The sequence below is a fragment of the Girardinichthys multiradiatus genome, chromosome 24, assembly GCF_021462225.1.
Source record: "Girardinichthys multiradiatus isolate DD_20200921_A chromosome 24, DD_fGirMul_XY1, whole genome shotgun sequence".
NCBI classification, from domain to species: Eukaryota; Metazoa; Chordata; class Actinopteri; order Cyprinodontiformes; family Goodeidae; genus Girardinichthys; species Girardinichthys multiradiatus.
In genome coordinates, this window is record NC_061816.1 from 7579969 (window position 1) to 7607120 (window position 27152).

Genomic DNA, 27152 nt, shown 5'->3' on the forward strand with positions numbered 1-27152 from the left:
CCCAAAGGGAAATTAAATGTTGTTATAGCTCATATTATGAAGGTTTCTTCAAAGAGCCGTTGTAGATGCTGATGGCTGTGGGCAGGAAGGATCTCCTGTAGCGCTCCGTCTTACAGCAGATCTGAAGAAGCTTCTGACTGAAGACACTCTGTTGTTGTAGGACAGTCTCATGAAGAGGATGCTCAGGGTTCTCCATAATGTTCTTCATTTTATGAAGAATCCTTCTTTGCACAATGATCTCCAGAGGTTTTAGTGGAGTCCCCAGAACAGAACCAGCCTTCTTTATCAGCTTGTTGAGTTTTTTTAAGTCCCTGGCTCTGATGCTGCTTCCCCAGCAGATGATGGTAGAAGAGATCACACTTTCCACAACAGACTTATAGAAGATCTGCAGCATCTTGTTACAAACATGAAATTTCAGCAGCTGGAGCAGTTATTTTGGCTCACATCTCATTAGTAAACTGCTTTTTCAGGTTTGAAAGGTCACTTCTTCCCACTCCCAAGTTTAGTTTTAGCTTTTTGTTCTGGGTCATTATCTTATGAACTTATGACCTTTGACTGAGACCAGGCAGCACACTTCGCTTTATATGCTATGATCTTTTACTGCACCCTTCACAGGTTCAAGCCAACCTGTGCCAGATACATCCTACAAACCTATAACAGAAGAGAATCTTCTCAGTTCTTTCTTGGAAAGCTTCATTTGAACAAAGAGCTGGTGTAACTTGCCAGAAGATCCAGTGTTGTCTCATTTATCCATACGATGATGTCTCAGCTCAGGAACCGCACCATCAGCATGAATATGAATGAAAAAGCCTCCCCACCTAACTACACACGCAACTCTGATTTTAACAGTCTACGATCTAATGCAAACAGGAAGTGAATCAGTCTACATGTCTAGATTAGTGGGTAGTTGTCAAATATAAATATATATACATCTATAAACAATGTGCATTTTCTTTAAATGCTGTAAATCATGCTGTTTTGTTTTCATTGGTTGCTTACAATGTTTTTTTGCTGTCAGTCCTATTATTCTTTCATTAACATAAAACTATTTACTGCAGAAAAATGCATTCCTATGAACCTCTTGTAAATTTTGATAACTGCATAAACTATTCTGAATCTGTTTTGTTCATTAATTAAAAAATGTTTTTCACACGCATGCACTTCATAATGTACTTAGCTTTATGTCAGGGTAAAGGCAGATTATCTTTCAGATTCAGGGGTTGGACAATGAAACTGAAACACCTGTCATTTTAGTGTGGGAGGTTTCATGGCTAAATTGGACCAGCCTGGTAGCCAGTCTTCATTGATTGCACATTGCACCAGTAAGAGCAGAGTGTGAAGGTTCAATTAGCAGGGTAAGAGCACAGTTTTGCTCAAAATATTGAAATGCACACAACATTATGGGTGACATACCAGAGTTCAAAAGAGGACAAATTGTTGTTGCACGTCTTGCTGGCACATCTGTGACCAAGACAGCAAGTCTTTGTGATGTATCAAGAGCCACGGTATCCAGGGTAATGTCAGCATACCACCAAGAAGGACGAACCACATCCAACAGGATTAACTGTGGACTCAAGAGGAAGCTGTCTGAAAGGGATGTTCAGGTGCTAACCCGGATTGTATCCAAAAATCATAAAACCACGGCTGCCCAAATCACGGCAGAATTAAATGTGCACCTCAACTCTCCTGTTTCCACCAGAACTGTCCGTCAGGAGCTCCACAGGGTCAATATACACGGCCGGGCTGCTATAGCCAAACCTTTGGTCACTCATGCCAATGCCAAATGTCAGTTTCAATGGTGCAAGGAGCGCAAATCTTGGGCTGTGGACAATATGAAACATGTATTGTTCTCTGATGAGTCCACCTTTACTGTTTTCCCCACATCCGGGAGAGTTACGGTGTGGAGAAGACCCAAAGAAGCGTACCACCCAGACTGTTGCATGCCCAGAGTGAAGCATGGGGGTGGATCAGTGATGGTTTGGGCTGCCATATCATGGCATTCCCTTGGCCCAATACTTGTGCTAGATGGGCGCGTCACTGCCAAGGAATACCGAACCATTCTTGAGGACCATGTGCATCCAATGGTTCAAACATTGTATCCTGAAGGCGGTGCCGTGTATCAAGATGACAATGCACCAATACACACAGCAAGACTGGTGAAAGATTGGTTTGATGAACATGAAAGTGAAGTTGAACATCTCCCATGGCCTGCACAGTCACCAAATCTAAATATTATTGAGCCACTTTGGGGTGTTTTGGAGGAGCAAGTCAGGAAACGTTTTCCTCCACCAGTATCACGTAGTGACCTGGCCACTATCCTGCAAGAAGAATGGCTTAAAATCCCTCTGACCACTGTGCTGGACTTGTATATGTCATTCCCAAGACGAATTGGCGCTGTATTGGCCGCAAAAGGAGGTCCTACACCATACTAATAAATTATTGTGGTCTAAAACCAGGTGTTTCAGTTTCATTGTCCAACCCCTGTATATCTTCTAACAGTAATAATGACCAAGCAGAACTGCCTCTTAATGTGCCAAAAATAAACATAGTGATAAAGCTATTTGTTCTACACTGAAAAACTGTAGTATATTATACACAAAGTCTAGAAATCATCACATTTCGACTCACTGATAGCCCACAACAAAGACAGCAATAAGATACAACATGAGGTTAAAGATGTTCTTTATTTTACATAAAAAAACATGTGCAGGCATCACTTGGTGGTGGTGTACTTCTGAAGTATTTAACTTTTGAAGACATCTTAAAACTCTACATAGCATCTATTAATTAATAAAAACACACAACAACATAGTATCATTAGGGTGTTACTTCATGTGATGGAGGAAATTACAGGAGGAATCTGGGAAACTAACCCTGCATCCATGGCGCATAAGTGGCTGCAGTTCCCTGGAGTACTGGGTTCAGAATAAAAGCCTTTCAGCTGTCCTCTTTTCCCATTGCCCCAGTAACCTGCACCACAATCTTTAAATGTGCTTCCACAACTTCCACAGCAGTTTGATATGAGGTACGGCTTCCTGAAAGTCTTTAGAGAATTTCTTCCAGTCAACGACACCTTCAATTGTAAAAAGAAATTATTAAAATCACCAAACACAACATTTAAGTAGCACTTGCATAAAGACAAGGCCTTTCCCTTTCCCAATGTATTCAACATGCAGTGCAAAAGTCTTTAGTGACAGAAGATATCAATTAACGTCTGATGTTTAAAATGTAACTATAAATGAAGTAATTTGTGGATCCATGTAAAACAGTTTCACTTTTTAATGTTGTGCAGCTAAGGCCAATGACTCATTTATTGTTTTATTATGTCTGCAAAACCTCTGAAGTGATTAAAATTCAATGAAAACACAAGTCTTGGTGAAGACAAACCTAATATTATACGACAACGAAGATGATATTTGTTAGGGTCCTAATATGGAAAAAAATCCAAAAAAGGTTGTCTTTTCTGTCTGCATGGATGCAGTGTCTTTAATGTTAGTTCAAACTACTGCGTGATGCCAGAATAACGCAGACATGCTATAATCCATACATGACATGTTAGTGCAGGAGCAACATGTGAAAAATAATGCTAAACTTTCTGATTACGTACTGTCCAACAACAGGAAATGTGCCTTGTTGCAGAATGATGTCCAGAAACTGCTTGCATGTCAGTGATAATTTTCCCATTGCTGCGTCTCCTTCCTCCAGCACAACAAGAAGAAGGATTTCATACAGTATGTCCACTGGTAGCTGAAATAACAAGACATTTTGTAAAAACCCATTTTATTCTTGTGTGAGTACCACTTAGACTGTTGTAGATACATACCTGCAAAATGTTAACCTCTTCTTCACTGTTGTTTTGTACAAGGGAAACAAACGATAAATGATCAAGCAGAGGTGGAGAATTATTGATTTGCATGAAATACAAAACCCATCCTTTAGAAGGAAACATAACACTACCTGTCTGCCCGCCTTGGTGATGAGCTGCCTTCAGTCTTTTCTTGGAACATCGTCTCTCAATCGTGGACCTTGAACAGACAAAAGAAATTTAGGACCATCTGAACTCCATCACAGCTACATTTTTTAAGAAAAAAAAACATTTGATGAACAGAGTTTACATCCTTTCACTGAAGTACAGCGATGTAATTTTGATTTAATTTCCATTACATTCTGACTTTCAATAAGACACATTTTCTAAATTGTCTGGACATTTTTGTTAACATATGAGCTGTACATTTACCTTGCAGGAAAGTTCTCAAGCAGGAGAACAGATCACCATAGCCTAATGGTTGGCATGTCAGCCTGTTTATGGACAGAAACACAATATAAGCTTGTGAACCAATAAGTTTTAAATGACATATAATTACGTACCTCTGAGAAGTCGAACTGCCCACCAAGAGTGATGTACAAAGCATACTAGAGAGAGGAATAATAACAAAACTACTATCATATTATGAAACTGAAATAGTCATGTAAAAGCATTGCTTGAAACAGCACTTACCATCAATGTGAAAATGCCACAGTTATGGGACAATCCTTGTCTGGGAACATCCTAGAGTTGAGTTGAACAAAAAAGTTGTATATTTTACAGCAATACAAACCACATTTCAGTATTAAAAACAAAAACTGTGGCAAATCAGCACACATACCTCAATGTCCTCAGTGGTAATCTGTGTCCACAGTCCAGGACACAGCTTTTGACATATATTGCTAAAGAGAAGTTAAGAGAAAACAGATTTAACACCTTCTTACATTGTTTGATACAAGTCAAGCAATGGGCTTATGAACACGCCCAATTCAAACATTTTTCATACAACATTTTTTGGAACGAATCAAGCAACACAAAACAACAAAGGAAAGGGGTTTTATAGAAAATTGTTTTGAAATATTTAGTTTAATATCAACCTTACGTGACAGTCTGTTTAAATTCTGTAATGTTCTCCACTGCCATCTAACACTTCTTTCTTGTGGTCCCATAGTCAAAGACCGTGATTACAAATGGCGACTTTCCATTTGCAAGTCCCCACAAAACCCAATTTCGATATCAATACTACACACATCTCAAATTTACAAAACTATGTTTAGTTAATACAAGAAATATATATATTCAATATTAATTCATCCACAAAATGCAACATATCAGCCAAATTCATGTAGCTAAGCTACGTTATGCTACAAAACATTCTACACATAGGTGTATTTTTGCTATGGTGACATGCTAGTAATATACCTCAACACAATACATTAAGACGTTTATGGTCCATGTCTCTCCAGTGTGTTAATTTTTTAAGTATAAATAACTTTGAAACTAGCATAACTAGTCTTTTTATTTATTTATTTTTTTCACTCGTCGACCTCACTGCTTCGGTGTCGCTACGATCACGTTTGAAACATAAGTACGATAGATTACCTTTTGTCACTTACATTTTAAACCTGTACTTTTGACCTGTACTTTTTTTACATAAAAATTTGTACATGTAGACTTCATAATACACACTGACAACATTAAAAATATAATTTCGAAAATTAACTTAATGACTGATAATTGCGTTACCTTCATTCTGCGCTTCTCGTGCAACTTCATAGGCTAGCTCTGTATATATACCTCCTGAAAAACAGAGGACATAAAGCCAACCAATCACTGTCCGTGATCACGGAACGCCTACAGGTTTAGAAACCCCCACTTTTAGTCTGCAGAGACCCCTGTCTCTCTACACCTTAACTTGCCTTCAAAGCAGCACCGAGAACAAGCTGGACTGGTCCAGTACCTGTTTGGTCTGCAGACAGCGATGAGGCTTGTCAGGGACGAAGACGCATCACGTGGGAGCGAAAAACAAGTCATGTTTTTGACGGATTTGGAAAGTCAGTCAGTCAGTCAGTCATTTTCTACCGCTTATTCCATAGTGGGTCACGGGGGGGCTGGTGCCTATCTCCAGCAGTCTACGGGCGAGAGGCGGGGTACACCCTGGACAGGTCACCAGTCCATTGCAGGGCAACACACAAACAACCATGCACACACTCATTCATACACCTACGGTCAATTTAGAGAGACCAATTAACCTAACAGGCATGTCTTTGGACTGTGGGAGGAAGCCGGAGTACCCGGTGAGAACCCACGCATGCACGGGGAGAACATGCAAACTCCATGCAGAAATACCCCAGGCCGGGAATTGAACCCAGGACCTTCTTGCTGCAAGGCAACAGTGCTACCAACTGCGCCACCGTGCGCAAAAACCGTGTGGATTTGGAAAGCCTTTCTTGAAATGCCACGACCGACTGGGGGTTTGAGAGAACAGAGCAGAGACACAAAAAGAACACAGAAGCACTGATCCAGGAGTACTTTCTATGGGAAGGAAAAGTAAATGTTAATGGATGCAGCTCCTTTAGTCGTTTCACCTAGAAAGAAAGAACAGATAAACTCTGAGCCAGTTTTCAAGGTTAGAGTGTGAAAGAGAGCACATATAATTAGTTACAGTTAAGCTCAGTCAATCGCCATGTCTAGGAGAGAGAAAGGGTTAAACACTACAGGTCCTTCTCAAAATATTAGCATATTATGATAAAGTTCATTATTTTCCATAATGTCATGATGAAAATTTAACATTCATATATTTTAGATTCATTGCACACTAACTGAAATATTTCAGGTCTTTTATTGTCTTAATACAGATGATTTTGGCATACAGCTCATGAAAACCCAAAATTCCTATCTCACAAAATTAGCATATTTCATCCGACCAATAAAAGAAAAGTGTTTTTAATACAAAAAACGTCAACCTTCAAATAATCATGTACAGTTATGCTCTCAATACTTGGTCGGGAAACCTTTTGCAGAAATGACTGCTTCAGTGCGGCGTGGCATGGAGGCAATCAGCCTGTGGCACTGCTGAGGTCTTATGGAGGCCCAGGATGCTTCGATAGCGGCCTTTAGCTCATCCAGAGTGTTGGGTCTTGAGTCTCTCAACGTTCTCTTCACAATATCTCACAGATTCTCTATGGGGTTCAGGTCAGGAGAGTTGGCAGGCCAATTGAGCACAGTGATACCATGGTCAGTAAACCATTTACCAGTGGTTTTGGCACTGTGAGCAGGTGCCAGGTCGTGCTGAAAAATGAAATCTTCATCTCCATAAAGCTTTTCAGCAGATGGAAGCATGAAGTGCTCCAAAATCTCCTGATAGCTAGCTGCATTGACCCTGCCCTTGATAAAACACAGTGGACCAACACCAGCAGCTGACACGGCACCCCAGACCATCACTGACTGTGGGTACTTGACACTGGACTTCTGGCATTTTGGCATTTCCTTCTCCCCAGTCTTCCTCCAGACTCTGGCACCTTGATTTCCGAATGACATGCAGAATTTGCTTTCATCCGAAAAAAGTACTTTGGACCACTGAGCAACAGTCCAGTGCTGCTTCTCTGTAGCCCAGGTCAGGCGCTTCTGCCGCTGTTTTTGGTTCAAAAGTGGCTTGACCTGGGGAATGCGGCACCTGTAGCCCATTTCCTGCACACGCCTGTGCACGGTGGCTCTGGATGTTTCTACTCCAGACTCAGTCCACAATCTTCCTCAGGGTCTGGTCACCTCTTCTCGTTGTGCAGCGTTTTCTGCCACACTTTTTCCTTCCCACAGACTTCCCACAGTAAACGCTCGGTCAATTTCCATGTCTAGGAGAGAGAAAGGGTTAAACACTGAAAGACAGGGCTATGTGGATCATCGGTAGAGGGTGAGCATTAAGTTGTTGCCAGCAGAAGCTCTGACGATTCCCCTCTCCAGAAAGGTGTCACAGGTGGACACAGAGCCAGGCCAGGTGTAGCTTCTAGGAAGAGAAAAGAGAGAACAAAGTTAAAAACTGAAATAACAGCAAATAATGCAAAATTGGAGAGTAGTGTGAGAATGTAGCAAAGAGGGTGAAAGTGGTCGTTATGTCCTCCAGCAGCCTACGCCTATAGCAGCATAACTACACAGATAGTTTCAGTTCAGATTATTTAGTTAAACGGCGCTTATTTACAACAATGTCGTCACAAGGAACCCCTCAAAGGGTCCCACTGATGGTCATTGTTATACTAAAAACCACAAGGACTGGGATATCTCTCTCTGTCAGACTGATTATAACCATTGTAAAAGAGAAGGGGTCATACAGGTAGCAGAAATGGAGGGTGTGTTTGCACCTCAACCATAACTGAGCCGGTTTAGGCTAAACCTGACTCCCCCTTACTCCATCCAACAGGGAGGGAGGAAGGCTCCCTCCATGATAAACTAAGCCACTCTAACTATAAGCTTTATCAAAAAGGAAAGTTTTAAGCCTAGCCTTAAAAGTAGACAGGGTGTCTGCCTCACGGACTAAAGCTGGGAGCTGGTTCCACAGGAGAGGAGCCTGATAACTAAAGGATCTGCCTCCCATTCTACTTCTAGAGACTCTAGGAACCACCAGTAAACCTGCAGTCTGAGAATGAAATGCTCTGTTAGGAACATATGGAACAATCAGATCTCTGATGTATGATGGAGCTAGATCATTAAGGGCTTTATATGTGAGGAGGAGAATTTTAAATTTTATTCTGGATTTAACAGAGAGCCAATGAAGGGAAGCTAAAATAGGAGAAATATGATCTCTCTTTTTAATTTTCATCAGAAATAAAGCATTTAAAATATTAAAAAGTAACCCAATTTATTAGAATCTAATTGAGTACAAAAGAAAGAAGGGTAGGGAAATCATAAAGATGAAATATTAAGACTTAATGCCAAATAACGTAGATAAAAATAATTTATTAAATGAGCCATTTACAAAAGGAGAGTTGAACTTTGTAACCAGGAAAACAAAAAATACATCACCTGGAAAAGATCAAATTTACTATACAATGATAGAACATCTTAATGACAAAGCAAAAGACAAAATATTAGAATTATACAATAAAGTCTGGGAGGAGGGAGAGCTGCCACAGACCTGGAAGGAAGCAATAATTATTCCAATAGTTAAACCAGGAAAAGATAAAACAAAACCAGAAAATTATAAACCGATAGCATTAACATCAAATATTTGTAAAATAATGGAAAAAATAATTAATAATAGATTTCCATATTATTTAAATATTAATAGGTAAATATCTAGATATCAAAATGGTTTTCAAAAAGGAAGAAGCACTAATGACTCGGCATTATGTTGTTGGAACCCAGAGCCATGGATTTCAACATTAAACTCCGGTACAAACTCTTCTGGAACTTTTCAAAATAAAGTGCATTAACCTTCTTCCGGCACAACCAGGAAACGGGATAACTGCGGACTTCCTGTGACGCCACTGCCCGAATAAAAGCACAGCTGTTGCTACATCCGCCTTCTTCCACATCGGTGTTCATCGGGATAAGAGGGGACAAAGTGCGCTGAGGTCTTTTGCTGGCAAACAGACATAAACTCTTCAAACTGGATCCAAGAGTGTCATTCGATCATATGCAAAGATAAGGACGAATGAAATACTGTCTGTGTATCCGGTATTTTCATTCATGAACGAAGAAATTAAGGTACAAGCATTGCTTGACTTTCCTTCCGAGCCCTGCAGAAGCAAACGGTGTTCGAGAGAAACCCCTGCAGAGACGCGGTCTCCCAGTCTGGAAGGAAGACCGCAGAGACCGCATCACCGTGTTAACCCGTGTGGTCAGCGGACAGGACGGGTCGCCCAGCTACAACTCCGGAGCTAACCCTTGGTTCGCTGTGGAAACCTTCTTCAAACTTCATCGTCTTTTGGACAACATTCCTCACCACAGTTCATGAGGTTAAGTGGTTTGGGCAGATTAACAGTTGGGATGAAATGATCTAAACGTTTTTCATTTTATGAAGTTTTGTTTGTGTGAAACTCGGCTACCTTAGTGCTAGCAGGCTATCTGCAGGACACGTGCCCGGTTTGTGTTCTTTGTATGTTTTTAAAGTTAAGACAAACTTTATTTGAAGGGTGATTTTAAACAGAACATTGATCATAACGCGCAATCCGTGCTTATGCATTTTAACTCTTATATTAACCAAGGTATTTTAAAGGTATGTGTTGATTCTGGTGCTAAGCTATCAGCTTCTTTTGTTAGCTTAACTGCTAACTGTAAGAACACGTGCTTGCTACTAAAGAGTATTTAACAGAAAGGTTGTTAGTTTTCAAGCTAGTGAATAATAGTCCCTAAACATCAGTTACTAGATTTGATAAGTAAGTAAACACCATTAAGCCCCATTTCTCCAGAAAGATTTGGCTGTTTTCCAAAATACTCCCTTAATAATATTTCTTCAAATATTATTTCAATAAATAAAGGCAGCTAATTTTACACCGTTGAGAAATGGTCAACCAGAAGGTTGGTTTTATTCAGCAGATCACTATTTAAAACATTATTTTATTAAAATAATATTTTATTTGATCTTGCATTGTGAATGGTTGTCTACAGGTTTGCCAATTATTGTCTGAGTTAGTTCCAAGACTAACTTAACTTCATTTCCAGATCCTTAAAAATAATCCTTGGTTCTCAAATATAACCTAATACCATCGCCTTACTGGGCTGGTATTCACAGGACAAGCCTTGACAGACTGAAATATTATTTGATAAAATATTAATATTAAATAATATTCTAAGATTCATAATTCTAACAATGTTTAGAACAAGAAATAAAGAGAGCATAAATCGACAAAGATGGATTATTAATCAAATTAAGTAAAATGGGTATTAAAGGAAAAATGTTTAAATGGATTTTAAAAAATTACAAGTAAGAATTAGTCAAGAAATGTCAGGTAAATATATAATAGAAAATGGTACTCCTCAATGAAGTATAAGTCTGTTAATGTTTTCTATAATGATGATAAATGATGTTTTGAAAAATATTGGTAAGGAAGTCAGTTGCATTTGCAGATGATGGAGCTATATGGAAAAGGGGTCGTAATATCAAACATATTGAAACAAAATACAGGATGAGATTATTAGAATAGAACAATGGGCAAATCAATGGGGATTTAAATTCTCAGTGGAAAAACAAAAGTCCTGGTGTTTACACAGAAAAGGAAAAGAGAAAATATAAAACTAAAATTATACAATCAAGTTTTAGAACAAGTAAAGTATAAAGTTTTTAGGAGTATGGTTTGATAAAAAAAAATTATATGGAAAGTACATATAGAGAAAGTCATAGATAAATGCAAAAAAATATCAAATATGAGATGTATGGCTGGTATTGATTGGGGAGCAGATCGAACATCATTAAAAAGAATTTATACAGGATTAATTAGATCAAATATTCATTATCGAAATGTAATTTATGGATCAGCAGCAAACACATCTTATTAAATTATACAATATACGACATCAGCATTCAGAACCAGTCCAATAGCAGTACTTCAGGTAGAGATGGTAGAGATGCCATTAGATATAAGAAGGAAACAATTAGCAATAAATTACTGGATTACTGGATAAATTTACAAAGCAATAATCCGGATCATCCCACACGTAATATTTTAAAACCATGTTGGGAAAAAGAAAAAAACTAAGGGTTTTGGTTGGATTATCAATATCATAGAAGAATTTCAAATATATCAAAGAAAAAAGTTCAATGTTGCCTTTGCCAGTAGTGCCACCGTGGCTGTTACCAGAAGCAGTGGTGGATATGGCATTGATGGAAAAGAAAAAGGATACGAAATGTAGATTAGATTCAAGTATAATACAAGAATATATAAACAATTACTATCATTATGTCCAGATTTACACAGACGGATCAAAAACGGATGAAAAAAATAGGAGTAGCATTTGTAATACCAGAATTTAAAATAAAAGTAGGAAAAAGAATTACAGATGGATTATCGATATATTCAGGAGAATTATTAGCAATATTGTTAGCAGTGCATTAAAAACAATCATTTGTTCAGACTCAAGTTCAGCATTATTAAGTTTAAAACATAATCATTCAGAGGGTAGACCAGACATTTTGTTGGAAATAAAACATACTTTATTCAGAATACAAAGGATGGGATTAATATTAGTATTTTTATGGGTACCAGCACACATAGGATGGCAAAGAAGGCGACACAGAACCACATCTTTATAATTCATTTTAGTAGGTCAGAGGCAAGAAATATTAAACAGAAAATCAAGAGAAAGTGGCAAAAAAGATGGGATGACAGAAAGGAAAGAAAGATGGTTTTATAGAATCAACAAGATAGTTGGAGAAGTAAGAACTGGAAGAAGGAGCAGAAAAGAGGAAAGATTAATTACAAGATTAAGAATAGGACATACAGGACTTAATTCTACATTATTTAAGAAACATAATACAGGAAAATGTGACAATTGTGGAGAAGAGGAAACAATACAACATGTAATATTGAAGTGTCAGAAATATGAACAAGAAAGAACAATTTTGCGGACAGAATTTGTAGGTATCAAAGAAAATTTTAATTTGATAGATACTTTGCAAAGAAGTTTAGGCAGCAGACATGTTCAAATTATAGTCAGATTTTTCAAGAAAACTAAATTGATAAATAGAATTTGATTATTGTAATAGTAAATAAGTACATTTAAAACCATGACGATCCACACTCCATACCAGTCAGTGGCAGTAATGCACACCTCAGTTATTTGCCAACCGCCAAAAAAAACAAAAAACACAAGAAGACAGTGATGAGAAAATGTGACCCTGCCACACCAGGGAACCCAGTATGAATCCATGGGCTGTTTGTTCCCAGTTTCAGATCCCTGTGGCAAACTTTACAAACATGTTGGCTGAGAGTCTTTTTTCTCTTTTCAGTTTTTTCCTCAGCTTGTTTCTTTGTTTCCTGGAGTTCCCTCTGGACGAATCTTGTGGTGGGATATTCTTAAAAGGACATGTTTGGGTTAGGAAGTGCTAAAGCTGCATAAGTATCATGTACCTTTTTTGAGCAGTAGAAGTACCAAAAAGGTCCCTGTTGGAAAAAGAAATGAAAATGGAGGAACCATCAGTATCATAACAAGACTTTGGCTGTCCACAGGGAAGACAAGTCTTTGTCTGTATTTTCTTCTGCTCAGGCTGTTGTTGCTGCTGCTTATTTAAAATGCCCTCCACAATTTTTTCTAAGGAGTCCTGAATGATAGGTGTGGACAAAGCAGGTGCAGGTGGGTTGAAGACTGCCGGCGCTGGTGGTCATGGACACGGTGGTTGACTGACTCCCCTCAGTTAAAGTGTGCCACAGTTCCTGGGTTTCCGCAAGATTTTCTGGGCTTGTGTTTAATGAAGAGCTGGTGTTCAGGGCCTTTGCCAAGTACTTTACATACCAGGAGATGTGATGTTTGGTCGTGGGCCGCAACAAGCTGTTGGGATCTTTGGCAGCTTGACAAACAAGGTCTGCATTTTCCTGATCCACAACCTTCAGAATCTCCTTTTCCCTGTGGTGTTTATGCAGTAAGCCATATTTTACTGCCATAATTTTGGTTAATGTATTTTTCTTTTGGCATTACATGTCATTAAAACATTTATTGTGAAAATTTTCAGGTGTGTGGCATGTTGTTTCCACTGGTGCACCTGAAAGAGATGCACGACCATGGTGAAGTATGAGCATGGCAAGTTGCAGCAGGAAGGGCCAATTTAAGTCAGAAAAGGCTGAAGAACGCTTAAGATTATCAGTAAAGTCATCATTTCTACCTCTAAGGATGGGTCAGGTATGTTTTATATATCATTTTATGTCTTTATTCTAATATTTTTGCTATCTCGTTGAATTTTATGTCGTACTTTAGGTCGACGGTGATGTACTAATGTCAATAAGATGGTGCTGTAACAATACCAACTTCAAGTAAAACCAACTTCATGCCATCAGTCAAAAGAACTCTATTGACTTTAAGAAGAGGTGATAGTGACAGTTGAACTATGACCTGCATGATTGGCCAGCCTCCTGGTGGCGACACCGCGTCATTGCACCAAGGATCAAGCAGCGGCAAATCTTAATGGACACACAGACTTCCAGAAGCCAGACAACAACAGCATCACAAGGCAACAAGAAGGGAATTAATGCAATCAATTGACATTCCTGAAGGACACGGTGCAAAGAGAAATAGCTGAGCTTAACGATATTTATGATTAATATATAGCAATGGATGGACCAGCTCACAATATGCATTCCAGGTTAGACAAATGCACATCAGTGAGCATGCTAATTTTGTGAAACATCAAATTTCATGTTGAAGGAGAAAATCAAGAAGAGATTGCATGGCCCGATGCCAGCTCTATATTTACATCCTCTAGCTCTTCAGTTATCACTTATGGCTACTCTGCTAAAGGACAAGAAGCTACAGCAAAGTATGAGGCCACAAGTGCTGTGCTTCAGATAATGACTGAACAAGAGAAGTATAGAGAAAAAATGTGAATGATTTAATTAGACAAACGCATAATCGTAGACCAAGACGCTGCTGAAAGGTCACAAAGTCTCTTAGAGGAGAGGGAGGAAACTGAACACAAGTTAAAAGAGAAAAGGGGAAAACGCTGTACTATAGAGACGAGAAGAAGAAAGTGCTGCAAAGACAAAGTCAGCTGAGGACTTGAAAAGAGAAATTAAAAGATTGTAATCTGAAAGGGTTTAAAGCAGCACAGGCAAAACTAAAAGTTTATGAGAAAGTTTATGTCTTGCTTTTCATTAAAGCAAGACATCCTCCAAACGTACAGGGAAGTGATACCGTCAAGCACATTTTTCATAGGTCGCACTTATGCTAGCTGCAACATTCAAAGGTAATTATCGACTGAGTGAAGATGTTTTTGTTTCTTTTTATTTCCCTCCTAATATGAGGTCTATGTCACAAAAGGAACTGCTCTCCCCGTTGGGGAATCGGACCCCGGTCTCCCGCGTGACAGGCAGGGGATACTCACCACTATACTAACGAGGAGTCGAGAACAGAGCGGCTGAGGTGGATTGTCGCCAGTGCTAGATCAAGCATCTCAAATCCTTATGCTCTGATGTTGTGATTAGATGTGGAGACCTGGCCTTTCTTCCAGGCTATCACACCTTCTGTCTTTGTGGTTGTATGCAATACAGTTCAGCATTGGTGTTTCAGTGGTAGAATTCTCGCCTGCCACGCGGGAGGCCCGGGTTCGATTCTTGGCCAATCCATTTCTGTTCTCTCACGGAGCTCAACTAAGTTCTTTGTTTGAAAATAAATGCTCATCAACCCTACACCACCAAAGAACTGCCTCGGGTTTAGCTGTCCAGGCTTGTTGCTCCTTCAAGATACCTCGGTGGTTTTAAACCATGTTCCAAGCTCCAGTCCGAGCAATTCTATCTTAGTATCATCAGAGCTGTCCCGTAAAGGCCTCAGAGATTTATTGAAAGATCATCAATAAACAGCCTAGAGAAGACCAAGAGACATAGTAGACAGGCCAGGGAAAAAGCTCTGAAAAACTTTCAATCCAACTTTATTTATAGAGGGCTTTCCAAACAGTTAAGCTTAACACAAAGTGCTTTACAAAGGTTAAAAAGAGAGGGACAGAGAATGGCCTGAGTGGCCTCATTCAATTCAACGTGTTCTAAATGCTACGGACGTCATACAGGCAAATTCTTTTGTAGGATCGTATGCCGAATCGGATTTTGGATTTTTTTGCCGTCATTAACTGAGTAGCTGCCTGGTGGATTGTGGGCAGGTAACAATCCCACAAAATCTATTCATGTTAGCTACAAAGTCATAACCCCCATTAATGTTTATCCAAATAAAAACGGTATTAGATGAGTTTAGATAATTCAGGAATGAAAGTAAACGTAACTTTCCTTCGACATTCACTTGCACTTAAGCTAGCTGCAACATTCAAAGGTAATTATCGACTGAGTGAAGATGTTTTTATTTCTTTTTATTTCCTTCATAATATGAGGTCTATGTCACAAAAGGAACTGCTCTCCCCGTCGGGGAATCGGAGCCCGGTCTCCCGCGTGACAGGCGGGGATACTCACCACTATACTAACGAGGAGTCGAGAACAGAGCGGCTGAGGTGGATTGTCACCAGTGCTAGATCAAGCTTCTCAAATCCTTATGCTCTGACGTTGTGATTAGATGTGGAGACCTGGCCTTTCTTCCAGGCTATCACACCTTCTGCCTTTGTGGTTGTACGCAATACAGTTCAGCATTGGTGTTTCAGTGGTAGATTTCTCGCCTGCCACGCGGGAGGCCTGGGTTCAATTCCTGGCCAATGCATTTCCGTTCTCTCACGGAGCTAAACTAAGTTCTTTGTTTGAAAATAAATGCTCATCAACCCTACACCACCAAAGAACTGCCTTGGGTTTAGCTGTCCAGGCTTGTTGCTCCTTCAAGATACCTAGGTGGTTTTAAACCATGTTCCAAGCTCCAGTCCAAACAATTCTATCTTAGTATCATCACAGCTGTCCAGTAAAGGCCTCAGAGATTTATTGAAAGATCATCAATAAACAGCCTAAAGAAGACCAAGAGACATAGTAGACAGGCCAGGGAAAAAGCTCTGAAAAACTTTCAATCCAACTTTCTTTATAGAGGGCTTTCCAAACAGTCAAGCGTAACACAAAGTGCTTTACAAAGGTTAAAAAGAGAGGGACAGACATTATCACAGAGAATGGCCTGAGCGGCCCCATTCAATTCAACGTGTTCTAAATGCTACGGACGTCATATGGGCCAATTTTTTTGTTGGATCGTATGCCGAATCGGATTTTGGATTTTTTGGCCGTCATTAACTGAGTAGCTGCCTGGTGGATTGTGGGCAGGTAACAATCCCACAAAATCTATTCATGTTAGCTACAAAGTCATAACCCCCATTAATGTTTATCCAAATAAAAACTGTATTAGATGAGTTTAGATAATTCAGGAATGAAAGTAAACGTAACTTTCCTTCGACATTCACTTGCACTTAAGCTAGCTGCAACATTCAAAGCTAATTATCGACTGAGTGAAGATGTTTTTGTTTATTTTTATTTCCCTCCTAATATGAGGTCTATGTCACAAAAGGAACTGCTCTCCCCGTCGGGGAATCGGACCCCGGTCTCCCACGTGACAGGCGGGGATACTCACCACTATACTAACAAGGAGTCGAGAACAGAGCAGCTGAGGTGGATTGTCGCCAGTGCTAGGTCAAGCTTCTCAAATCCTTATGCTCTGACGTTGTGATTAGATGTGGAGACCTGGCCTTTCTTCCAGGCTATCACACCTTCTGTCTTTGTGGTTGTACGCAATACAGTTCAGCATTGGTGTTTCAGTGGTAGAATTCTCACCTGCCACGTGGGAGGCCCGGGTTCGATTCCCGGCCAATGCATTTCTGTTCTCTCACGGAGCTCAACTAAGTTCTTTGTTTGAAAATAAATGCTCATCAACCCTACACCACCAAAGAACTGCCTCGGGTTTAGCTGTCCAGGCTTGTTGCTCCTTCAAGATACCTAGGAGGTTTTAAACCATGTTCCAAGCTCCAGTCCGAAAAATTATATCTTAGTATCATCACAGCTGTCCAGTAAAGGCCTCAGAGATTTATTGAAAGATCATCAATAAACAGCCTAGAGAAGACCAAGAGACATAGTAGACAGGCCAGGGAAAAAGCTCTGAAAAACTTTCAATCCAACTTTATTTATAGAGGGCTTTCCAAACAGTCAAGCGTAACCCAAAGTGCTTTACAAAGGTTAAAAAGAGAGGGACAGAGAATGGCCTGAGCGGCTTCATTCAATTCAACGTGTTCTAATTGCTACGGACGTCATACAGGCCAATGTTTTTGTAGGATCGTATGCCGAATCGGATTTTGGATTTTTTGGCCGTCATTAACTGAGTAGCTGCCTGGTGGATTGTGGGCAGGTAAATATCCCACAAAATCTATTCATGTTAGCTACAAAGTCATAACCCCCATTAATGTTTATCCAAATAAAAACGGTATTAGATGAGTTTAGATAATTCAGGAATGAAAGTAAACGTAAATTTCCTTCGACATTCACTCGCACTTAAGCTAGCTGCAACATTCAAAGCTAATTATCGACTGAGTGAAGATGTTTTTATTTCTTTTTATTTCCCTCCTAATATGAGGTCTATGTCACAAAAGGAACTGCTCTCCCCGTCGGGGAATCGGACCCCGGTCTCCCGCGTGACAGGCAGGGATACTCAACACTATACTAACGAGGAGTCGAGAACAGAGTGGCTGAGGTGGATTGTCGCCAGTGCCAGATCAAGCTTCTCAAATCCTTATGCTCTGACGTTGTGATTAGATGTGGAGACCTGGCCTTTCTTCCAGGCTATCACACCTTCTGTCTTTGTGGTTGTACGCAATACAGTTCAGCATTGGTGTTTCAGTGGTAGAATTCTCGCCTGCCACGCGGGAGGCCCGGGTTCGATTCCTGGCCAATGCATTTCTGTTCTATCATGGAGCACAACTAAGTTCTTTGTTTGAAAATAAATGCTCATCAACCCTACACCACCAAAGAACTGCCTCGGGTTTAGCTGTCCAGGCTTGTTGCTCCTTCAAGATACCTAGGTGGTTTTAAACCATGTTCCAAGCTCCAGTCCGAACAATTCTATCTTAGTATTATCACAGCTGTCCCGTAAAGGCCTCAGAGATTTATTGAAAGATCATCAATAAACAGCCTAGAGAAGACCAAGAGACATAGTAGACAGGCCAGGGAAAAATCTCTGAAAAACTTTCAATCCAACTTTATTTATAGAGGGCTTTCCAAACAGTCAAGCGTAACACAAAGTGCTTTACAAAGGTTAAAAAGAGAGGGACAGAGAATGGCCTGAGCGGCTTCATTCAATTCAACGTGTTCTAATTGCTACGGACGTCATACAGGCCAATTTTTTTGTAGGATCGTATGCCGAATCGGATTTTGGATTTTTTGGCCGTCATTAACTGAGTAGCTGCCTGGTGGATTGTGGGCAGGTAAATATCCCACAAAATCTATTCATGTTAGCTACAAAGTCATAACCCCCATTAATGTTTATCCAAATAAAAACTGTATTAGATGAGTTTAGATAATTCAGGAATGAAAGTAAACGTAAATTTCCTTCGACATTCACTCGCACTTAAGCTAGCTGCAACATTCAAAGCTAATTATCGACTGAGTGAAGATGTTTTTGTTTCTTTTTATTTCCCTCCTAATATGAGGTCTATGTCACAAAAGGAACTGCTCTCCCCGTCGGGGAATCGGACCCCGGTCTCCCGCGTGACAGGCAGGGATACTCACCACTATACTAACGAGGAGTCGAGAACAGAGCGGCTGAGGTGGCTTGTCGCCAGTGCTAGATCAAGCTTCTCAAATCCTTATGCTCTGACGTTGTGATTAGATGTGGAGACCTGGCCTTTCTTCCAGGCTATCACACCTTCTGTCTTTGTGGTTGTACGCAATACAGTTCAGCATTGGTGTTTCAGTGGTAGAATTCTCACCTGCCACGCGGGAGGCCTGGGTTCGATTCCTGGCCAATGCATTTCTGTTCTATCATGGAGCACAACTAAGTTCTTTGTTTGAAAATAAATGCTCATCAACCCTACACCACCAAAGAACTGCCTCGGGTTTAGCTGTCCAGGCTTGTTGCTCCTTCAAGATACCTAGGTGGTTTTAAACCATGTTCCAAGCTCCAGTCCGAACAATTCTATCTTAGTATTATCACAGCTGTCCCGTAAAGGCCTCAGAGATTTATTGAAAGATCATCAATAAACAGCCTAGAGAAGACCAAGAGACATAGTAGACAGGCCAGGGAAAAAGCTCTGAAAAACTTTCAATCCAACTTTATTTATAGAGGGCTTTCCAAACAGTCAAGCGTAACCCAAAGTGCTTTACAAAGGTTAAAAAGAGAGGGACAGAGAATGGCCTGAGCGGCTTCATTCAATTCAACGTGTTCTAATTGCTACGGACGTCATACAGGCCAATTTTTTTGTAGGATCGTATGCCGAATCGGATTTTGGATTTTTTGGCCGTCATTAACTGAGTAGCTGCCTGGTGGATTGTGGGCAGGTAACAATCCCACAAAATCTATTCATGTTAGCTACAAAGTCATAACCCCCATTAATGTTTATCCAAATAAAAACTGTATTAGATGAGTTTAGATAATTCAGGAATGAAAGTAAACGTAAATTTCCTTCGACATTCACTCGCACTTAAGCTAGCTGCAACATTCAAAGCTAATTATCGACTGAGTGAAGATGTTTTTGTTTCTTTTTATTTCCCTCCTAATATGAGGTCTATGTCACAAAAGGAACTGCTCTCCCCGTCGGGGAATCGGACCCCGGTCTCCCGCGTGACAGGCAGGGATACTCACCACTATACTAACGAGGAGTCGAGAACAGAGCGGCTGAGGTGGATTGTCGCCAGTGCCAGATCAAGCTTCTCAAATCCTTATGCTCTGACGTTGTGATTAGATGTGGAGACCTGGCCTTTCTTCCAGGCTATCACACCTTCTGTCTTTGTGGTTGTACGCAATACAGTTCAGCATTGGTGTTTCAGTGGTAGAATTCTCGCCTGCCACGCGGGAGGCCCGGGTTCGATTCCTGGCCAATGCATTTCTGTTCTATCATGGAGCACAACTAAGTTCTTTGTTTGAAAATAAATGCTCATCAACCCTACACCACCAAAGAACTGCCTCGGGTTTAGCTGACCAGGCTTGTTGCTCCTTCAAGATACCTAGGTGGTTTTAAACCATGTTCCAAACTCCAGTCCGAACAATTCTATCTTAGTATTATCACAGCTGTCCCGTAAAGGCCTCAGAGATTTATTGAAAGATCATCAATAAACAGCCTAGAGAAGACCAAGAGACATAGTAGACAGGCCAGGGAAAAAGCTCTGAAAAACTTTCAATCCAACTTTATTTATAGAGGGCTTTCCAAACAGTCAAGCGTAACCCAAAGTGCTTTACAAAGGTTAAAAAGAGAGGGACAGAGAATGGCCTGAGCGGCTTCATTCAATTCAACGTGTTCTAATTGCTACGGACGTCATACAGGCCAATTTTTTTGTAGGATCGTATGCCGAATCGGATTTTGGATTTTTTGGCCGTCATTAACTGAGTAGCTGCCTGGTGGATTGTGGGCAGGTAACAATCCCACAAAATCTATTCATGTTAGCTACAAAGTCATAACCCCCATTAATGTTTATCCAAATAAAAACGGTATTAGATGAGTTTAGATAATTCAGGAATGAAAGTAAACGTAAATTTCCTTCGACATTCACTCGCACTTAAGCTAGCTGCAACATTCAAAGGTAATTATCGACTGAGTGAAGATGTTTTTGTTTCTTTTTATTTCCCTCCTAATATGAGGTCTATGTCACAAAAGGAACTGCTCTCCCCGTCGGGGAATCGGAGCCCGGTCTCCCGCGTGACAGGCGGGGATACTCACCACTATACTAACGAGGAGTCGAGAACAGAGCGGCTGAGGTGGATTGTCGCCAGTGCTAAATCAAGCTTCTCAAATCCTTATGCTCTGACGTGATTAGATGTGGAGACCTGGCCTTTCTTCCAGGCTATCACACCTTCTGTCTTTGTGGTTGTACGCAATACAGTTCAGCATTGGTGTTTCAGTGGTAGAATTCTCGCCTGCCACGCGGGAGGCCCGGGTTCGATTCCTGGCCAATGCATTTCTGTTCTATCATGGGGCACAACTAAGTTCTTTGTTTGAAAATAAATGCTCATCAACCCTACACCACCAAAGAACTGCCTCGGGTTTAGCTGTCCAGGCTTGTTGCTCCTTCAAGATACCTAGGTGGTTTTAAACCATGTTCCAAGCTCCAGTCCGAACAATTCTATCTTAGTATTATCACAGCTGTCCCGTAAAGGCCTCAGAGATTTATTGAAAGATCATCAATAAACAGCCTAGAGAAGACCAAGAGACATAGTAGACAGGCCAGGGAAAAAGCTCTGAAAAACTTTCAATCCAACTTTATTTATAGAGGGCTTTCCAAACAGTCAAGCGTAACCCAAAGTGCTTTACAAAGGTTAAAAAGAGAGGGACAGAGAATGGCCTGAGCGGCTTCATTCAATTCAACGTGTTCTAATTTCTACGGACGTCATACAGGCCAATTTTTTTGTAGGATCGTATGCCGAATCAGATTTTGGATTTTTTGGCCGTCATTAACTGAGTAGCTGCCTGGTGGATTGTGGGCAGGTAACAATCCCACAAAATCTATTCATGTTAGCTACAAAGTCATAACCCCCATTAATGTTTATCCAAATAAAAACTGTATTAGATGAGTTTAGATAATTCAGGAATGAAAGTAAACGTAACTTTCCTTCGACATTCACTCGCACTTAAGCTAGCTGCAACATTCAAAGGTAATTATCGACTGAGTAAAGATGTTTTTATTTCCCTCCTAATATGAGGTCTATGTCACAAAAGGAACTGCTCTCCCCGTCGGGGAATCGGACCCCGGTCTCCCGCGTGACAGGCGGGGATCCTCACCACTATACTAACGAGGAGTCGAGAACAGAGCGGCTGAGGTGGCTTGTCGCCAGTGCTAGATCAAGCTTCTCAAATCCTTATGCTCTGACGTTGTGATTAGATGTGGAGACCTGGCCTTTCTTCCAGGCTATCACACCTTCTGTCTTTGTGGTTGTACGCAATACAGTTCAGCATTGGTGTTTCAGTGGTAGAATTCTCGCCTGCCACGCGGGAGGCCCGGGTTCGATTCCTGGCCAATGCATTTCTGTTCTATCATGGAGCACAACTAAGTTCTTTGTTTGAAAATAAATGCTCATCAACCCTACACCACCAAAGAACTGCCTCGGGTTTAGCTGTCCAGGCTTGTTGCTCCTTCAAGATACCTAGGTGGTTTTAAACCATGTTCCAAGCTCCAGTCCGAACAATTCTATCTTAGTATTATCACAGCTGTCCCGTAAAGGCCTCAGAGATTTATTGAAAGATCATCAATAAACAGCCTAGAGAAGACCAAGAGACATAGTAGACAGGCCAGGGAAAAAGCTCTGAAAAACTTTCAATCCAACTTTATTTATAGAGGGCTTTCCAAACAGTCAAGCGTAACCCAAAGTGCTTTACAAAGGTTAAAAAGAGAGGGACAGAGAATGGCCTGAGCGGCTTCATTCAATTCAACGTGTTCTAATTGCTACGGACGTCATACAGGCCAATTTTTTGTAGGATCGTATGCCGAATCGGATTTTGGATTTTTTGGCCGTCATTAACTGAGTAGCTGCCTGGTGGATTGTGGGCAGGTAACAATCCCACAAAATCTATTCATGTTAGCTACAAAGTCATAACCCCCATTAATGTTTATCCAAATAAAAACGGTATTAGATGAGTTTAGATAATTCAGGAATGAAAGTAAACGTAAATTTCCTTCGACATTCACTCGCACTTAAGCTAGCTGCAACATTCAAAGGTAATTATCGACTGAGTGAAGATGTTTTTGTTTCTTTTTATTTCCCTCCTAATATGAGGTCTATGTCACAAAAGGAACTGCTCTCCCCGTCGGGGAATCGGAGCCCGGTCTCCCGCGTGACATGCGGGGATACTCACCACTATACTAACGAGGAGTCGAGAACAGAGCGGCTGAGGTGGATTGTCGCCAGTGCTAAATCAAGCTTCTCAAATCCTTATGCTCTGACGTGATTAGATGTGGAGACCTGGCCTTTCTTCCAGGCTATCACACCTTCTGTCTTTGTGGTTGTACGCAATACAGTTCAGCATTGGTGTTTCAGTGGTAGAATTCTCGCCTGCCACGCGGGAGGCCTTTGTTCGATTCCCAGCCAATGCATTTCTGTTCTCTCACGGAGCTCAACTAAGTTCTTTGTTTGAAAATAAATGCTCATCAACCCTACACCACCAAAGAACTGCCTTGGGTTTAGCTGTCCAGGCTTGTTGCTCCTTCAAGATACCTAGGTGGTTTTAATCCAAGCTCCAGTCCGAACAATTCTATCTTAGTATCATCACAGCTGTCCCGTAAAGGCCTCAGAGATTTATTGAAAGATCATCAATAAACAGCCTAGAGAAGACCAAGAGACATAGTAGACAGGCCATGGAAAAAGCTCTGAAAAACTTTCAATCCAACTTTATTTATAGAGGGCTTTCCAAACAGTCAAGCTTAACACAAAGTGCTTTACAAAGGTTAAAAAGAGAGGGACAGAGAATGGCCTGAGCGGCCCCATTCAATTCAACGTGTTCTAAATGCTACGGACGTCATACAGGCCAATTCTTTTGTTGGATCGTATGCCGAATCGGATTTTGGATTTTTTGGCCGTCATTAACTGAGTAGCTGCCTGGTGGATTGTGGGCAGGTAAATAACCCACAAAATCTATTCATGTTAGCTACAAAGTCATAACCCCCATTAATGTTTATCCAAATAAAAACTGTATTAGATGAGTTTAGATAATTCAGGAATGAAAGTAAACGTAACTTTCCTTCGACATTCACTCGCACTTAAGCTAGCTGCAACATTCAAAGGTAATTATCGACCGAGTAAAGATGTTTTTATTTCTTTTTATTTCCCTCCTAATATGAGGTCTATGTCACAAAAGGAACTGCTCTCCCCGTCGGGGAATCGGACCCCGGTCTCCCGCGTGACAGGCGGGGATACTCACCACTATACTAACGAGGAGTCGAGAACAGAGCGGCTGAGGTGGATTGTCGCCAGTGCTAGATCAAGCTTCTCAAATCCTTATGCTCTGACGTTGTGATTAGATGTGGAGACCTGGCCATTCTTCCAGGCTATCACACCTTCTGTCTTTGTGGTTGTACGCAATACAGTTCAGCATTGGTGTTTCAGTGGTAGAATTCTCACCTGCCACGTGGGAGGCCCGGGTTCGATTCCCGGCCAATGCATTTCTGTTCTCTCACGGAGCTCAACTAAGTTCTTTGTTTGAAAATAAATGCTCATCAACCCTACACCACCAAAGAACTGCCTCGGGTTTAGCTGTCCAGGCTTGTTGCTCCTTCAAGATACCTAGGTGGTTTTAATCCAAGCTCCAGTCCGAACAATTATATCTTAGTATCATCACAGCTGTCCAGTAAAGGCCTCAGAGATTTACTGAAAGATCATCAATAAACAGCCTAGAGAAGACCAAGAGACATAGTAGACAGGCCAGGGAAAAAGCTCTGAAAAACTTTCAATCCAACTTTATTTATAGAGGGCTTTCCAAACAGTCAAGCGTAACACAAAGTGCTTTACAAAGGTTAAAAAGAGAGGGACAGACATTATCACAGAGAATGGCCTGAGCGGCCCCATTCAATTCAACGTGTTCTAATTGCTACGGACGTCATACAGGCCAATTTTTGGTTGGATCGTATGCCGAATCGGATTTTGGATTTTTTGGCCGTCATTAACTGAGTAGCTGCCTGGTGGATTGTGGGCAGGTAACAATCCCACAAAATCTATTCATGTTAGCTACAAAGTCATAACCCCCATTAATGTTTATCCAAATAAAAACGGTATTAGATGAGTTTAGATAATTCAGGAATGAAAGTAAACGTAAATTTCCTTCGACATTCACTCGCACTTAAGCTAGCTGCAACATTCAAAGCTAATTATCGACTGAGTGAAGATGTTTTTGTTTCTTTTTATTTCCCTCCTAATATGAGGTCTATGTCACAAAAGGAACTGCTCTCCCCGTCGGGGAATCGGACCCCGGTCTCCCGCGTGACAGGCAGGGATACTCACCACTATACTAACGAGGAGTCGAGAACAGAGCGGCTGAGGTGGCTTGTCGCCAGTGCTAGATCAAGCTTCTCAAATCCTTATGCTCTGACGTTGTGATTAGATGTGGAGACCTGGCCTTTCTTCCAGGCTATCACACCTTCTGTCTTTGTGGTTGTACGCAATACAGTTCAGCATTGGTGTTTCAGTGGTAGAATTCTCGCCTGCCACGCGGGAGGCCCGGGTTCGATTCCTGGCCAATGCATTTCTGTTCTATCATGGAGCACAACTAAGTTCTTTGTTTGAAAATAAATGCTCATCAACCCTACACCACCAAAGAACTGCCTCGGGTTTAGCTGTCCAGGCTTGTTGCTCCTTCAAGATACCTAGGTGGTTTTAAACCATGTTCCAAGCTCCAGTCCGAACAATTCTATCTTAGTATTATCACAGCTGTCCCGTAAAGGCCTCAGAGATTTATTGAAAGATCATCAATAAACAGCCTAGAGAAGACCAAGAGACATAGTAGACAGGCCAGGGAAAAATCTCTGAAAAACTTTCAATCCAACTTTATTTATAGAGGGCTTTCCAAACAGTCAAGCGTAACACAAAGTGCTTTACAAAGGTTAAAAAGAGAGGGACAGAGAATGGCCTGAGCGGCTTCATTCAATTCAACGTGTTCTAATTGCTACGGACGTCATACAGGCCAATTTTTTGTAGGATCGTATGCCGAATCGGATTTTGGATTTTTTGGCCGTCATTAACTGAGTAGCTGCCTGGTGGATTGTGGGCAGGTAAATATCCCACAAAATCTATTCATGTTAGCTACAAAGTCATAACCCCCATTAATGTTTATCCAAATAAAAACTGTATTAGATGAGTTTAGATAATTCAGGAATGAAAGTAAACGTAAATTTCCTTCGACATTCACTCGCACTTAAGCTAGCTGCAACATTCAAAGCTAATTATCGACTGAGTGAAGATGTTTTTGTTTCTTTTTATTTCCCTCCTAATATGAGGTCTATGTCACAAAAGGAACTGCTCTCCCCGTCGGGGAATCAGACCCCGGTCTCCCGCGTGACAGGCAGGGATACTCACCACTATACTAACGAGGAGTCGAGAACAGAGCGGCTGAGGTGGCTTGTCGCCAGTGCTAGATCAAGCTTCTCAAATCCTTATGCTCTGACGTTGTGATTAGATGTGGAGACCTGGCCTTTCTTCCAGGCTATCACACCTTCTGTCTTTGTGGTTGTACGCAATACAGTTCAGCATTGGTGTTTCAGTGGTAGAATTCTCGCCTGCCACGCGGGAGGCCCGGGTTCGATTCCTGGCCAATGCATTTCTGTTCTATCATGGAGCACAACTAAGTTCTTTGTTTGAAAATAAATGCTCATCAACCCTACACCACCAAAGAACTGCCTCGGGTTTAGCTGACCAGGCTTGTTGCTCCTTCAAGATACCTAGGTGGTTTTAAACCATGTTCCAAACTCCAGTCCGAACAATTCTATCTTAGTATTATCACAGCTGTCCCGTAAAGGCCTCAGAGATTTATTGAAAGATCATCAATAAACAGCCTAGAGAAGACCAAGAGACATAGTAGACAGGCCAGGGAAAAAGCTCTGAAAAACTTTCAATC

General features: G+C 41.0%; 1 long non-coding RNA gene and 11 other non-coding genes across 12 annotated transcripts; 9 read left to right on the plus strand and 3 right to left on the minus strand.

Moving 5' to 3' along the window:
• Nucleotides 1-2741: 2741 nt before the first annotated feature.
• On the minus strand, nt 2742-3925 carry LOC124861263. Its single transcript, XR_007036574.1, has 3 exons — nt 3824-3925; nt 3608-3747; nt 2742-3073 (listed from the first exon to the last, which is right to left on the minus strand). It is a non-coding gene; the product is annotated as an uncharacterized LOC124861263 (long non-coding RNA).
• Nucleotides 3926-17157: 13232 nt separating this feature from the next.
• Nucleotides 17158-17228, plus strand: trnag-gcc. The gene has a single exon. It is a non-coding gene; the product is annotated as a tRNA-Gly (tRNA).
• Nucleotides 17229-18229: 1001 nt separating this feature from the next.
• On the plus strand, nt 18230-18300 carry trnag-gcc. The gene has a single exon. It is a non-coding gene; the product is annotated as a tRNA-Gly (tRNA).
• A 1001-nt stretch (nt 18301-19301) lies between these two features.
• trnag-gcc lies at nt 19302-19372 on the plus strand. The gene has a single exon. It is a non-coding gene; the product is annotated as a tRNA-Gly (tRNA).
• Nucleotides 19373-20373: 1001 nt separating this feature from the next.
• On the plus strand, nt 20374-20444 carry trnag-gcc. Its single transcript has one exon. It is a non-coding gene; the product is annotated as a tRNA-Gly (tRNA).
• Nucleotides 20445-21442: 998 nt separating this feature from the next.
• trnag-gcc lies at nt 21443-21513 on the plus strand. Its single transcript has one exon. It is a non-coding gene; the product is annotated as a tRNA-Gly (tRNA).
• A 766-nt stretch (nt 21514-22279) lies between these two features.
• Nucleotides 22280-22351, minus strand: trnad-guc. The gene has a single exon. It is a non-coding gene; the product is annotated as a tRNA-Asp (tRNA).
• A 153-nt stretch (nt 22352-22504) lies between these two features.
• On the plus strand, nt 22505-22575 carry trnag-gcc. The gene has a single exon. It is a non-coding gene; the product is annotated as a tRNA-Gly (tRNA).
• A 1837-nt stretch (nt 22576-24412) lies between these two features.
• Nucleotides 24413-24484, minus strand: trnad-guc. Its single transcript has one exon. It is a non-coding gene; the product is annotated as a tRNA-Asp (tRNA).
• A 153-nt stretch (nt 24485-24637) lies between these two features.
• trnag-gcc lies at nt 24638-24708 on the plus strand. The gene has a single exon. It is a non-coding gene; the product is annotated as a tRNA-Gly (tRNA).
• Nucleotides 24709-25713: 1005 nt separating this feature from the next.
• trnag-gcc lies at nt 25714-25784 on the plus strand. The gene has a single exon. It is a non-coding gene; the product is annotated as a tRNA-Gly (tRNA).
• A 1000-nt stretch (nt 25785-26784) lies between these two features.
• On the plus strand, nt 26785-26855 carry trnag-gcc. Its single transcript has one exon. It is a non-coding gene; the product is annotated as a tRNA-Gly (tRNA).
• Nucleotides 26856-27152: the final 297 nt, after the last annotated feature.